The 14207-nt window shown below is 41.2% G+C and overlaps 1 protein-coding gene across 1 annotated transcript in view; it reads right to left on the bottom strand.

Moving 5' to 3' along the window:
* Positions 1-14207, bottom strand: part of ipo11 (importin 11) — a 215357-nt gene that overhangs the window by 877 nt on the left and 200273 nt on the right. The window lies entirely within an intron of this gene.

Genomic DNA, 14207 nt, shown 5'->3' with positions numbered 1-14207 from the left:
AGGGCAACCCTTCACTTATTAGTTCGGGACGATGTCACTCAAAGGTTTGAAGCTAACATTTGGATTTGGATGTAGCTCAAGTTCTTTATTGTATAATAGCATGCATGCAATACACGTTCCTGCAGCCATTACCTCTTGGGAGTTTCTTTCCTCCCTTGCAAATTTACTTAAGCAACACACCGGTTTCATTAGGGGTTTTAAACTGATTTTTTAAATAAAATCAAAACAAGTGCCGTAGATGGCTGCCCCCCCCATTGGAGTCTCATGTTGTGTTGTCTGAAGTCTGTTGCATATCTGTTGAGGTGTTTTTTTTTTTTTGCAGAGCAAAGCTGCCCTCCTGGTGGAGGGTAACTGTGAAGTGCCTTCCCCCCCCCCGTCCACCTCCTCATGTAACCCTCTGATCTCTATTAAGGTAGCGCCACTCAGGGTTGCGAATGACCACAGTCACCAATTCTTGTCGTGTGTCTTGCCCATGCATGTCTGATCTCTGAATTGTGTGTACTGAAACTCTAATTTCCCTCTAGGATTAATAAAGTATTGATCGATCGATTGATTGAATAATCAGCTGGTGATGGAAACTGACCGGTATTCTACACAAGCAGTTTAACCAGTGTTTGGCCAGTCTGGACTTTAAGAATCAGATTTTATTTTATTTTTTAATTGTTTGGTAAAAATAACCATCAAATAGCTGTATTTCATACTAGAAATATGAAAAGCAATAAAATCTTCTGTATAGATGTTTTCACCCGGAATCAGTTGACTTCAATTTGCCAAAATGCTACTAAAACTGACAAATGAAGACAGGATAGGTTACAAAATTTAAATGATTAAAGACAAAAAAAATTAATAAATAAATCCTAATGAGTGAAAATGAAAGCACAATTTTCTGGTTGCTGTCCGTTCGCTTTCACCCACTAATCAGAGTCGGGGTAGAGCTCCAGCTTACAGGCCCAACCCACACTTTGCCCTACAAGCTCCCGCCCCTCCAAAAACTTGCATCCACACCACCGCGTTTAAAAAACAAACTCTGTCCACACGTACCCGGATAAATACGTTGTTAAGGACATGCCAGACCTGTAGGCGGCAGTACTTCCCCCGTTCTTAACCTCGTCCTTCGTCTGTGGTCTTCCGCAAGGAGCAGTAATTCCGCTTGCAAAAACAAACAAGCAACAAGCGCTTGGACAATTGATGGATCGGGTAGTGACAGAGCGCAGCTCTGAGGGCTTCCATGATGCCGGCTAGTGTAAACACAGGTCGCACACGTGATGTCAGCATTTTTTTTGTCGTGGAAAGTGACGTTGCGGACCTTAAAACTCCGGTTTTGTCCGTCCACACGCAGACACCCAAAACGGAGAAAACGCAGATCTTCACTTTGGCCGGAGTTTTTAAAAAGATCCGTTTTCGTGTGAAATAACTCCGTTTTCGTGTGGATGACAGGCCAAAACGTAGAAAAATATCTACGTTTTGGCAGATCCCCGGCTACGTGTGGATAGGGCCTGAGACACTATGCTACCTAAGGTAGGACCTCTGCCCCTACCTGGATTTAGCACTTACTGCTCTTTTTACTCACCTTTTAAGTTTTACCATGTCTAAAAGTAAAAATCTGCTAATAAATATTGGATTTGTTTGTTTTCTCATAGACTGGAAAGGTTTCCTGATGTCAAAAAGTATTAACAGCCTTCCAAAAGTCATGAAGAGGATACTAACGTGTTTGGGTCATTGTAGAAGAATATATTATTTATAAAACTACAATACTCAATACATTTATGTCAAAAATGACAAAGGTCTACGATACGGAAACCATGACCTTGACCAGTAAAGTTCCAATACTTTCTGAGCCACTTTTGACAAAGTGATGCAGGAATCAACTCGGTCCCATCACCATTTCCAACCCTGACATGTACATCTAACAAAGAACTTGGAAAATGATTCAGTATTTGCAGCTACAGCCATTCATCTTCCAGCAAGGAAAGCACTGGGAAAACAATCCTTGACAATAAAGTAAAAAAAATGGCGAGAAGAGTTGGATGGCTGACTGGAGCAGATAGATTTCTGAGTGTAAGCACGCAGTCATTTATTTTCTGTGAAGTGAAGCAAGGACAAAGGCAAACAGCACAGCAGAGGTGGATAGCCTCCACTCTGCAAATAAACCCCGGGAGAATGTGAACATCATTCGACAAATAAAAACTTCTCAACAACTCATTTTTAAAAAGTAAAGCTGTAGAAGACGTGCTCATATTTAGTTCAGATCAAGTCTATGATGTGAAATATACCTTCTGTTACTGTGAATAATACCTGCATGTTCTTTTCAACTGAGCTTGTTTTACTAAAGGTCCATTGTTGTCAAAACCTTTTAAAAGCAGGTCAGAGTGATACACTCCACACGCAGAAACCTCCTCAGGCAATGGGTGGGCATGCAATGAGAGGAAACTCAATTACTGCCTTAGCGAGACTAACATTGTACTTTTGACATGCATGTATACACCTTAGTCCATCTGAAGTCAAACCAAATGGGCCAACTCTTAATTGAACTAAGGGACCCAGAACAGCCATTTAAAGGTCAAATTACAGGCTGTTTTTTATAGACTTGCTACAGACACTTCCAGTGTGCAGGTGCCAGCTTGAAACCGGTGAAGTCCAAGGTTGAAGCGTTCAGATTGGGTGCTTGGGAGGAGCTGACATTTTAAGAGAGACTGGAGTGAATCTGACATGTGACACCATCAAACATTACAGTACGTGCTACATGTTCTTGTCGTCCATTTCTTTGGTCATTGAGCATATCCTGTTATCTACAGTAAATCCACACCCCGCCAGTTTACTATTTGTGTGATTCAATTCAATTTTATTTATATAGCGCCAAATCACGACAAGAGTCATCTCGAGACACTTCACATAGTAAACATTCCAATTCAGGTCAGTTCATTAAGCCAGTCAGAAAAAATGTTTCCTATATGAGGAAACCAGCAAATTGCATCAAGTCACTGACTAGTGTCAGTGACTTTACAGCAATCCTCATACCAAGCAAGCATTTAGCGACAGTGGAGAGGAAAACTCCCTTTTAACAGGAAGAAACCTCCAGAGGATCCTGGCTCAGTATAAGCAGCCATACAATCCAATCCAATTTATACCAGAGCTGCTCTGACAGGTATAAGGGGGCTAGACCATTCAGGACTTTGTAGGTAAAAGTTAGAACTTTGTGTTGAATTCGAAATTGCACAGGAATCCAGTGTAGATCATCCAGAACGGGAGTGATGTGACAGTTTATTTGCATTGGAAAGAAATCTGGCTTCAGCATTCTGGACTTTCTGCAGACGATTTAGGACAGATACATTTACACCAATTAGAACTGAGGTGGAAAAGTCGAGTCTGGAAGTGATAAATGCATGAATAACTGATTCTAAGAGGGGCCTCTTAAGAATGAGCTTTAGTCGGGCAAGGCGACGAAGCTGTTAGAAGCAGGATCGAACAGTGGCATTAACGCCACCACGACTCACTGGTGATCGAGAAGACAGACAGACAGACACACACACACACACACGCACGCACGCACGCACGCACGCACACACACACACACACACACACACACACACACACACACACACACACCAAGCAATGTGTCTATGGTTACATTATGATGTCTTAGTAAATATTCTATTTGGTGAGAGATAAACTTTATTGTATTTATCCTAGTGAATCTATAATTAAACGGGTAAACTAGCAGTAGCACATTCCACGTCAAGGAAAGCAAAAAGTTATTATCAGGAGAGAGAGAATGTTTAAGTGATTAGCAGCAGTGTGCTAGCCGATGGCCCCCTCCATGAGGCCACCACAGCTCAGCAGATCCAACGGTCCTACCAAAAGAATGCCATCACAAAAGAATCACCTATTGTCATGAAGTCGAATGCACTTCAATCAATAATCTGATTCTAGGACGTGTAAACTAGGATGAAGGCTCCCATTTTCGTTGAGGCATTAGCTCTTAATACAATAGCTTGATTTAGATTCACATGTAAGCACACATGATGTAATTGATCATCTCACGCAAATGTGACAATCTAGATATCTCTCACTCACATACACTGAAGACCTTCAAAAACCCTTTAAAGGGCAGGAAGAGGAAGGAGTATAAATAAGTACCTAAACACAAAAAGAGAAGTAGAATGTTGTAAAGACTATTTAGTCACTAATGGATCAGAGGAAACAATACTTGTCATGCTAACAATCTCTTAGTCATCACAGTGCTATATAATATGCAAGTTAGATGACAGTAAAGCCATCCTTCGCACAATTACCTTCCTTCAGCACCACTCGGTAGAATGTGCATCTTTTTATCAACAGAAATGCATTCTCCTTTGCTGTGTGTGAGTCAGTGGGTGATTGCAGCATGCAACCAACTTTAGCATCTGCACTGGAGCGACAAATAAAAGCTTTTTTATGGCCTCTTAATCACAAAAACAACATTAAAAAAGAGCATTTTGCTGAATTAGTAGCACAATAGGTTGTTGTTGTTTTTGTTAAGCCGCCCCAAGAAACGTAACCCACTTTTATAATGATGAACTGCAATTTAGTGATTGAATACTGACAAAGGGAATTTAAATCAGCGTAGAAGTCTCCATCGCACAGATATCATCCAACAAGCATCCTGAATAATAATTTGCTAGATTAACTTGATCTCAGCTTGTTGTTACTGGAGACCAACCCTCCGGTCCTCAGGAGCAGCTTAAGCAGATGGCTGTGTCAGGATGCTTGGTTTTTAGCTCTACGGTTGGTTTAGAAAAGTTAGTTTTCTTTGGTTTTTATCGCTGTTGCCATAACTTTGTGCAACTAAAAGTCACTTCCTTAAATTTTTTCCTTCTTGTGTGCTCATTCTTTTATTATCATGCATTCTACTTCCAAGATCCATGAAACCAGCAAAGATTTTAATTAGCTTCTATTTCTTACAACAGGAATTGTAACATGGCTGTCTTTTTAAATAATTATCAATCCATCCACTCATCCATCTTTCTATCCATTCATTATTCTATCTATTAACCATTTTCCTTCAATCCATCTATCATTCATCCAGTCATCATTCTGTCTACAATCTTTCATTCTCTGTTATCCATTTGTTCATTCATCCATCTATAATTCTATTTCTTATCCATCCATCCTTGTTTGACTTCTATCCATCCATACATCCATCTAACAATCCATCCATCCATCTATTTGTTTCTTATTGAGTTATCTATTCAGCCAGGATCATTTTGTCTACCACCCATCCATCTGTCCCTCCATCCATCCATAAATCTATCTTCTGGCTACCGTCCATCCATTTCTTATTGATCTATCCAACCAGCCAGGATCATTTTGTCTATCATCCATCCATCTGTCCCTCCATCCACCCACCCATAAATCAATCCTCCATCTACTCTCATCCATCCATTTTCTATTGATTTATCTATCCAGCCAGAATAATTTCGTCTACCATCCATCCATCTGCCCATCCCCCCATCCATCCATCCATCCGTCCCTTCATCCATCTATTTCTTATTGATCTAACCAACCAGCCAGGATCATGTTGTCTGTCATCCATCCACCCGTCTTTCTGTCCCTCCATCCATCCACCCATAAATCCATCTGCCATCCATCCACCCATAAATCCATCTGCCATCCATCCACCCATAAATCCATCTGCCATCCATCCACCCATAAATCCATCTGCCATCCATCCACCCATAAATCCATCTGCCATCCATCCACCCATAAATCCATCTGCCATCCATCCACCCATTTCTTATTGATCCATCAATCCAGCCAGGATAACTTTGTTTATCATCCATCCATCCACAAAACTATCTTAGCTGTGGAAAATGTTGACATTTGTATATATCCAAAAGCCCTCAAAGAACCCTTAAGTATTTGAAGAAGAAGAAGAAGATATCATTTCTATAGCGCCCCTTGCAGTTTCAACGTAAAGAAAAAGCAGCTGCCTGACTTGAATAGTTTTATTTTCAGAGGTCGCTTACCAAAAATTAAAACAATTATTACATTTATTTGTAGACTTCCTGCCATTTAATGTGAATGACAAGAGATTAGAACCAGTTGACCTAAAACAAAAGATGACTTGCATCATCAGTATGTGATCAGAGTGCATTTTCACTTAAAGTTTACTTTCATCATGTTTAGAACATCCAGTGTGTTTTGCTTGTGTAAAAAATGGTCCAATATTGACTTTAGAGACTTAGTTGTAAAAAAAAAAAAAAAAACCTAAATAAATACATGCACTGAAGATCTGTGCTCACTTCTCCCAGTGGAGCAACTGTAACAACATATACAATAAACCACTCTTAAGGGTGCTGCTTCCTGTCTGAGTTATCTCCGACTAGATAATGGAAAAAATACAATATTGTTGAACCAAGAGCAGACTGGACATTCAGGCAATTCACTCTGTCATCTTGGTTACAAAATTGTACTTGATGAAGAATTTGGGGTCCAAACATTGTGCAGGTGATGTGAAGTTTTTATAAAAAAAGATGTCAAACAAATAAATTAATTTAACTCACCAAGTGCACATTTGAAAATCCAACAGGGACACTTCTACATCTACCCTACAACATGTAAAGGCTGGAGGTATAATGGATCAGGGATAAAGTATTTATTTTATCAACAGTATAATGAATTACCTTTAACATAGGGCAGAAAATCTGAGCATTAAAACAGAAACACGGTGTGTGCATGAATAAGTAAATCTATTTTATGAAGTAGCATAAATTAATAAGGACGATTCAGGCAAAGAAAATAGAAAACAAGGGATAAAGACACAATTACCGTATTTTCCGGACTATAAGCCGCTACTTTTTTCCCACGCTTTGAACCGTGCGGCTTATAATGAGGTGCGGGTTTACTGAAGATTTTCCTTCACCTGCCACCAGGGGGCGCTTTAGCAGAAAGTGAAACAGGTGGAAGTCGAAAGTGGAAATCGAAGAAAGTGCTCATGTTAATTTAGCACATGCAAGTAGCCGGCACGACGAAGAATTTTTTTCAAGTCCATACCCCCTCATCATGGTAACTACACGTATGAGTTCATAAGATGCCACATTTAAGTTGAAGGCCATCGATCTGGCAGTAAAGGAGGGAAACAGTGCTGCCGCATGTAAGCTTGGCATGAATGAATGAATCCATGGTTCGGCGCTGGAGACGGCAGCGGGAAGAACTCGTTCAAGCCAGCTTCACCCGGGGATGATGACAGCAACACGGACAGCGACACTGACATCGCCACAGAAAAGGTATGTGACGAAGCTCTTCTGAGGCTGTTCAACTCCGACACTGAAGAAGAGGACTTTAATGGCTTTAGTGCGCAAGAGGAAGATGAGAGCGAATGACTTCTTCTGGTAGGCAAGTGTGTTTTATTTACCAACCAGGCATGTTTTGTGTGCAGTTTTTATTTTCTAATCATCCAGGGCTTATTAATGCTGTGTCAGCGCTGTTCTTTTCTCCTAAACATGCACATGACTGGTAATAACGTGTCAGTGCTGTTTTTATTTTATAACCATCCAGAAGTATGAATGCTATCAGTGCTGTTTTCTAAACTTGCAGGCACGTTCACCCGTGTTTAAAATTTGTTTTGTTGAATTAAAACAGCAACGAAAAACCTCTGTGTAGCATCTTTCTGTCTATTTATCTTATGTTATGGCCGTACATGCGCTGTGCGCCGGAGACCTAGCCTAGTGAACTAGACCAAATTCTTGCTTTGCAAAGTTTGGTCTAGGAACTCTCCACTGGAACCTCTGCAGCCCCTATTCTGGCTGGCCAATCACAGCTCTCTAGAGGGGGTTCAAACACATAAAGAGCTGTGATTGGTCCATAATGGTGGGCCAATCATAGTGCTCTATCTGCTTAGTGAACAAATCACAGAGCTTTATCCGCTTTGTGGGCCAGTCAGGGCACTCTATATGCCTGGTGGGTGGGATGAAGCAACAGAGTGAAACAAGAGTATGTCACATTCATTGTCCAGTAGCGTGCGGAGATCATTTGAAAGACAACGGTAGAACCCGCCCCACAACCGAGAGCCGTTGGCTTGTATTTGAGTGCAGCGTGTGTGTAGAAAACCTTTTTTTTTTTTTGGTGCGGCTTATATTGAGGTGCGCTCTATAGTCCGGTAATTACGGTATATTGAGAAAACCAGAAGAATGTTAGCAGAATGATATAGACACGCAACCAAAGAGCACGTTTTTTAATGTTAACAGTGCTGCTACAGAGATGAAGAGTAATTCATTTAGGACATTGTGTGCCAAGTGTGTGCTCGTAACAGCCCCGACACTAAATGATCTGTAGTGTAGCCACTGTCACGAAAAACCATAAGTATGATCCACTGTCATCCCTGGGGAAAGTCTGACGCAGAGGAGAAGAGACAAGAAGTTCAAAGGAGGCATTAGGCAAGGAGAGGTGAGAATGTAATTGCTTGGCAGTGAGAAGGCAAGTTTAAGAAAAAAAAGTACAACAAGGAGAGACATGTGAAGAGAGGGGCGGATAGTCGTAATGCAAGGCGCCGTTATGGGAACTAGCAGAGAGCATCATAAAGAAAGCAGCTGGCGACGGGATGACACGGGGCATCGAGTGGGGACTCACAGATTTACCTCATTGTGACAGGAACGAGCAGGAGAGATCAGCGATGGATGAGGAGGAAAACAGGGTGAGATGAACAGAAACAAGAAGGCAGCTGCTTTCAAAGTGTCACCACTGACTTTTCTAAGGCAAACAGATTTAAGTGTCTTGTCACTTGTGTTAAAATATGAAGGTCATTTAAGAGCAGAGATTCTAAATCATCTCCAGAAAGAAAATAAATAAAAACCCCCTCTGTATTCTGAAGAAAATAAAAAAGGGCCTGACACAGGAAATCTCTTCAGTCGAAGGGCACACTTGTACTTCAGCAGAAGACTTAAAAAGTAACTCAATTATGAAGTAAATTGCTAAGCAGAGCTAATGATGCAACTATCTGTACTTTTCCAGTCTTTCTCATCCCCTGTGGTGCCTCATGTTTAACTGCACAACTACAGTGCATGAGCACGAGCGTGCAAGCACAAACACTCCAATGTGATGCAATGAGCAGTGGGGCTAAGCTATGTTGAAGTGTAAGCTGTAAATTATACGTGGAAGGTGATGCTGACAGCAGGGGGTTTAATAGGCTAATGTTGATTTCATCAGCTAAGTTAGAACACATCGTTTACACCCTCAGACGTCCCGACAACATCAGTAAGCTGTGCCCAGGCAGTCAAATTTGATTTAAGGCATTGCGTTGCTCTAAACAAGTCGTTCTCATATCATAATTGTTTATGAAGCAATAAATTCATACTGCTTGGCATTTAGATGGTGCAGCATCTTAAATTTAAACTCTAACTGCAACCATTCAACTGTTTAAAAAGGAGATAATATGAACTTTAATATCAAAATAAAGCTTTTAGTTTCAGCAAACTTTTAATAGCGTGGGAAACACAAAGTCTTACCACTCCATGACACCCCTACTGGTCTAAATGTTACCAATTAAAATACAAACTTTGTTACAAACTGTTATTTCGAAGTGGAGAAAGGTGGCTAACACACAAATCCATTATTATGAGAAAATAGAAAACTTGGCTAAAAAAAACCAAACACATATGGTGATAAAGTTGCTGACTGTGGCATTCTGTCAATTTTTTACCACTTTTCCAAGATTGTGTTGTAAAGGTGATCAGTCCAAAAGGGCTTCCACACTAGCGCCGGCTCTACTCCACTTAAGACAGGGTAGGAAGTGTTCACATCTGCATAGCCTGGGTAGTTTCCATGCCCAACCGGTCGCTTTTTCTGCACTCTCCCCAATGCGGTCCGCTTCAGGCTGAACTGGTCCAACACACCCACTGCCGACTGATTGGCCGGCTCAAATTCACACCCACAATTAGGGGGAACTGCGATTGGCAGATAGAATTAGCCAGCAGGGCTTCCTGTGTGCGCGATTCACTATTACTCTGGATACTGAGTAAACAACACCTGACTGAAGGCGTCTCTTTTTCTCTGTCGAGCACACAAGCACACACACACACACAGAGCGCTGCCAGGCTTGAGCTGCACCAGGACAGACACAACAGAGAAGGGTGCAATATCAGAGTCAGAGTCTCCAAAAGCAACACTTCTCACAGCCGCCTTTGTTTAAGGGAGACACTACGGACTTCTCCATGAGTCTTTTGCCCCACTCACACGTTCCTGAGAGCAAACCCTACTGGCGTGGGACCTGGATCGGGCCAAATGTGGAAGCAGCTTATGACAACCTTCCCCCTAAGAAATCCCAAGCCATTCCCAGACCAGAAAGAATATACAATACAACCAGTGACATGCCTTGAAAACCACCACCTTTTCCTTGTTAGTCCATTGTTGAATGAAATAAATGTTTCTTTTGTCCATTCATCCATTATCTGAACCCGCTTCGTCCATGCAGGGTCGCGCGGGGGGGGGGGCTGGTGCCTATCCCCAGCGGTCACTGGGCAATCAGGCGGGGTACAACCTGGACAGAGAGCCAGTCCATCGCAGGGTAACACAGAGACACACAGGACAAACACTCATGCACACACACACACACACACACACACACACACACACACACACACACACACACACACACCCACACCTAAGGACAATTTAGACAGACCAATTAACCTAACAGTCATGTTTTTGGACTGTGGGAGAAAGCTGGAGCACCCGGAAAGAACCCATGCATGCACAGGGAGAACATGCTAACTCCATGCAGAAAGATCCCAGGCCGGGAAGCGAACCAAGGACCTTCTTGCTGCAAGGCAACAGCTCTAACCACTGCACCACTGTGCAGCCTATGTTTCTTTTGTGTTAATCTAAATTTGTGGCAGGTCTAAGTACTGCACCTGTTGTCTGACACTGTGATTTGCACCAGTTCATTAAGTTTAATGTCTTGCTTGGACTTGACTAAAGACAGAAGAACCAGACATCGGTACAACCAATATGCCCTCTAGTGGTTGGCTACTGGAAAGGTTTTATAAATGAATGAGGTATTTTCTTGACCAAAAAGACACCTCAAATATTTTACTCTATGTGTTTATGCATGTTATCTTGTGAAGCTCTTCCTCACTATTACAAATATACATTTTTATTATATGTGGGATTAGGTGGAACTTTCAGTCCAAGATGCCAAAAACACAACTGGGCAGGACCCTTTAAACGTGTGGTTCACTTGTTTAATAAAAAAGAAATGCAGTGGTCTCAAGTAGGAACGAATGCCTTGTAAGTCATACTGTAGGGGAGCTTCAGATGAGAGGATTTGGAGTCTTATTTCCTGATATTTAGACATCTCTCCTCAGATTGGATAAAAGCAACAGCAATGTCACTCTACCAGTGACTCAGTTTGATTTGCAACGCTGATCGCTAAAAAAAAAACAAAAAAAAAAAACACAAGCCTGAAGGAGTTCTGTCAGGTTGTAGGGTTGCAAATTCTAACAGCTAGCTTTTACTAGTAGAGATATTCTCTGTTTTCTGGAAGCTAAACCAAAAACGCCCTTCCTCGTGAGTCAAAATGGATGAGTTCATGAACGGTAAGTGACAGTGTGACGTAGATGTGTCAGGTTTTTAAAATCCTAGAGGTTCACGTCTATTTTCTATAAGAAGCTAATGCAAATGGAAGACTATTTTCATGTTCAGTCTGCATGAAAAACTCAGAGACCGATTATAACCACAAATAATAGATTAAAAATGGGTTTTCAGTGAACCACACCTTCAAATGGGATATTTCAGTTATAATTCAGAAAAATGAAAGTAAATGGAGACAGATATTATTTCAGTTGTTTAATATTTAAGCATTTCTCTGTTTTGTTATATTTGCTAAAGAAATATAGCAAAAATATAAAAGTGCACTGTTTTCTTTTTGCTAGGAAGCAAGTCTGTCTGAGATGATTTATGCTTTATGACCTGGTACATCATCATGGCTGGAAGTATCTATTAAAAGGTGGTAAACTGTGACCATAAAGGCATGGAGATGGTCAGGAGCGGTAGAGGTGCTGCACCACTCAAACAATGATTGATTATATGAGACCAAACTGTACCAAAAGACCATTTTCCACACCATTACGCCACCAACACCAGCCTGCATTGTTCATACAAGGTAGGCTGAGTCCAGACACTTAGGGTGCTTTGGCCAGATTCTCCTCCTGCCATCTGTGTGACTCAGCAGGAATGCAGCTCCATCAGATTACACGGATCTTTCTACTTTCTGATGTGCCTGAGCCTGTTGCATTTGGGAAGCCATCTCCCTGCTGAATCTACTCACAACTAATTACTTTGGAGGGAAAAACTGCATATTTATAAAATTAAAAAGGAAATATCTTGGTTATGACTCTGTGTTGTTTTTCATTAAAACGTCTATTAACTCATAACGCTGTTGACAGAAGTAGACGAGCACAGAAAGTATACCTAAAAATTTAAATGTAGCTGAACTCTCATTTTTAATCGTTAAACCATGCAATGAACAAGCCTCTTCTCACCAGAAGCTTTAAATGAGATGTTTCTAGTACTTGTTTACTTGCGCATGATTCTGCACTAAAGGCAGTTTGAAATACTGACCATACGCATGTCTGCATTGCATTTAAAGTTTTGAACAGAGTACTGTAGGGATTTAATTTTAAAACATGATGACTTAAAAATAACTTGCAAATCTTGCACACTGGCATGGCGTGTTTGCACTTGAACTCCCTGATTAGACTGTAATATTTATGCAAAAGGAAAAATATGCAAAGTAGGTGATTAGAACCCCAAGACTCCATGCAATAATATATAGTAGACGCAACACAGTTTACAGTGTAATCATGATGTAAAACATGGCATGCACACTTCTGCATAACCCTAGGAAAACCTTAAATCCCCAGGAAATCTCCTTGTTTGGCTGAAAAATTGGAATAATTTTTTACACGTTTGGTGAAAATCAATTTAAACAAAAAAGGTCCAAAAGTTTTTCATAATAGTAAAACAACAAAAAATATCAGAAGCATTTCACACACACACACACACACACACGCACACGCACGCACGCACGCACGCACACACACACACACACACACACACGCACGCACGCACGCACGCACGCACACACACACACACACACACACACACACTTTGTCACAGAGAAAATTAGATTTTCGTAAAGAGAACTACTAAATGGTAAATTACAACTGAAGACTATTGTTTTCCCTTTGAAAAAACAGACCTCTGTCATGCATTATTAAAGTGACGGTATGTATCTTACCTGGCGATAGGGGGCAGTACATACCTAAATCATTGCAAACAAGCCGTATTTTTATGTTTGAGTTAGGGCTGGACGATATAGAAAAAGTGCTGGGTTTTTCCTGCATTCAAATTTGCGTGGCGGCCGTCTCCAGCTAATTTTGTGCCGCCTCAGCCTGATTTCACTTTGCTCCCAGCTGTATGGATGTTATTTTAACTGTAGTTGCAGCGTTGCATCACAACACGGGCGCTGTATCAACAGCGGTTCACCGAAAAGTGCTTAAACCGCTAAAACCGCTGCAGAAAAAGATCAAAAATTGCTTTTCTCACTAGTTGGTACATATCTGTGGTTGGTGCTATTAACGTCCTGATTTCCCCCCAGGTTCTTCCATATCAGAGGAGGGCTGTACAGTGCAACGAAAAAAACTGTCTCTGTGTGTCTGTCTATTTTTAAACGTAGCACTGGTGCAACATCTTTGAATTACTATTTTCTCCAGAACTTTATTGAACAAAAGTAAGTTACGTGTAAGAAAAATGCTTTTTACTGGCGCACAATGTGGTCATCTGGATGCAGTGGAGGAAAATGAAGGAACCAGCAAAGGCAGAACCGGTCCAAAGTTTGGGGTCAAAAGTGCAGCTACACGCAGATTGGCTAATGCTAAAGCTAACGGGTACCAGTCTCACGATCAAGTGTCGCACAGAAAAATATTTGATGATCGTTAAACTAAGAAAGACTAAACTCTACAAGCGAATGAAAAGTCCCCTCCATCCTGTTTATTCTGCATCCTGCAGCGCTACGGATCAGAACCGCTGCAGATACGAGTCACATTCGCAGGAAGTAAGGCAAGCCGTTGTAGAATATAATTCACAAACGCTTATCTTGGAACATAGTTTAAACTGGATTATTGCCAACCCGTACATAATAGACATGCCACCGTTACATTGTTAGCAGCAGA

This window comes from Nothobranchius furzeri, chromosome 17 (assembly GCF_043380555.1).
Source record: "Nothobranchius furzeri strain GRZ-AD chromosome 17, NfurGRZ-RIMD1, whole genome shotgun sequence".
Lineage (NCBI taxonomy): Eukaryota > Metazoa > Chordata > Actinopteri > Cyprinodontiformes > Nothobranchiidae > Nothobranchius > Nothobranchius furzeri.
Note: the sequence above shows the minus strand (reverse complement) of the source record. Positions and strands in the feature narration are given on the sequence as shown.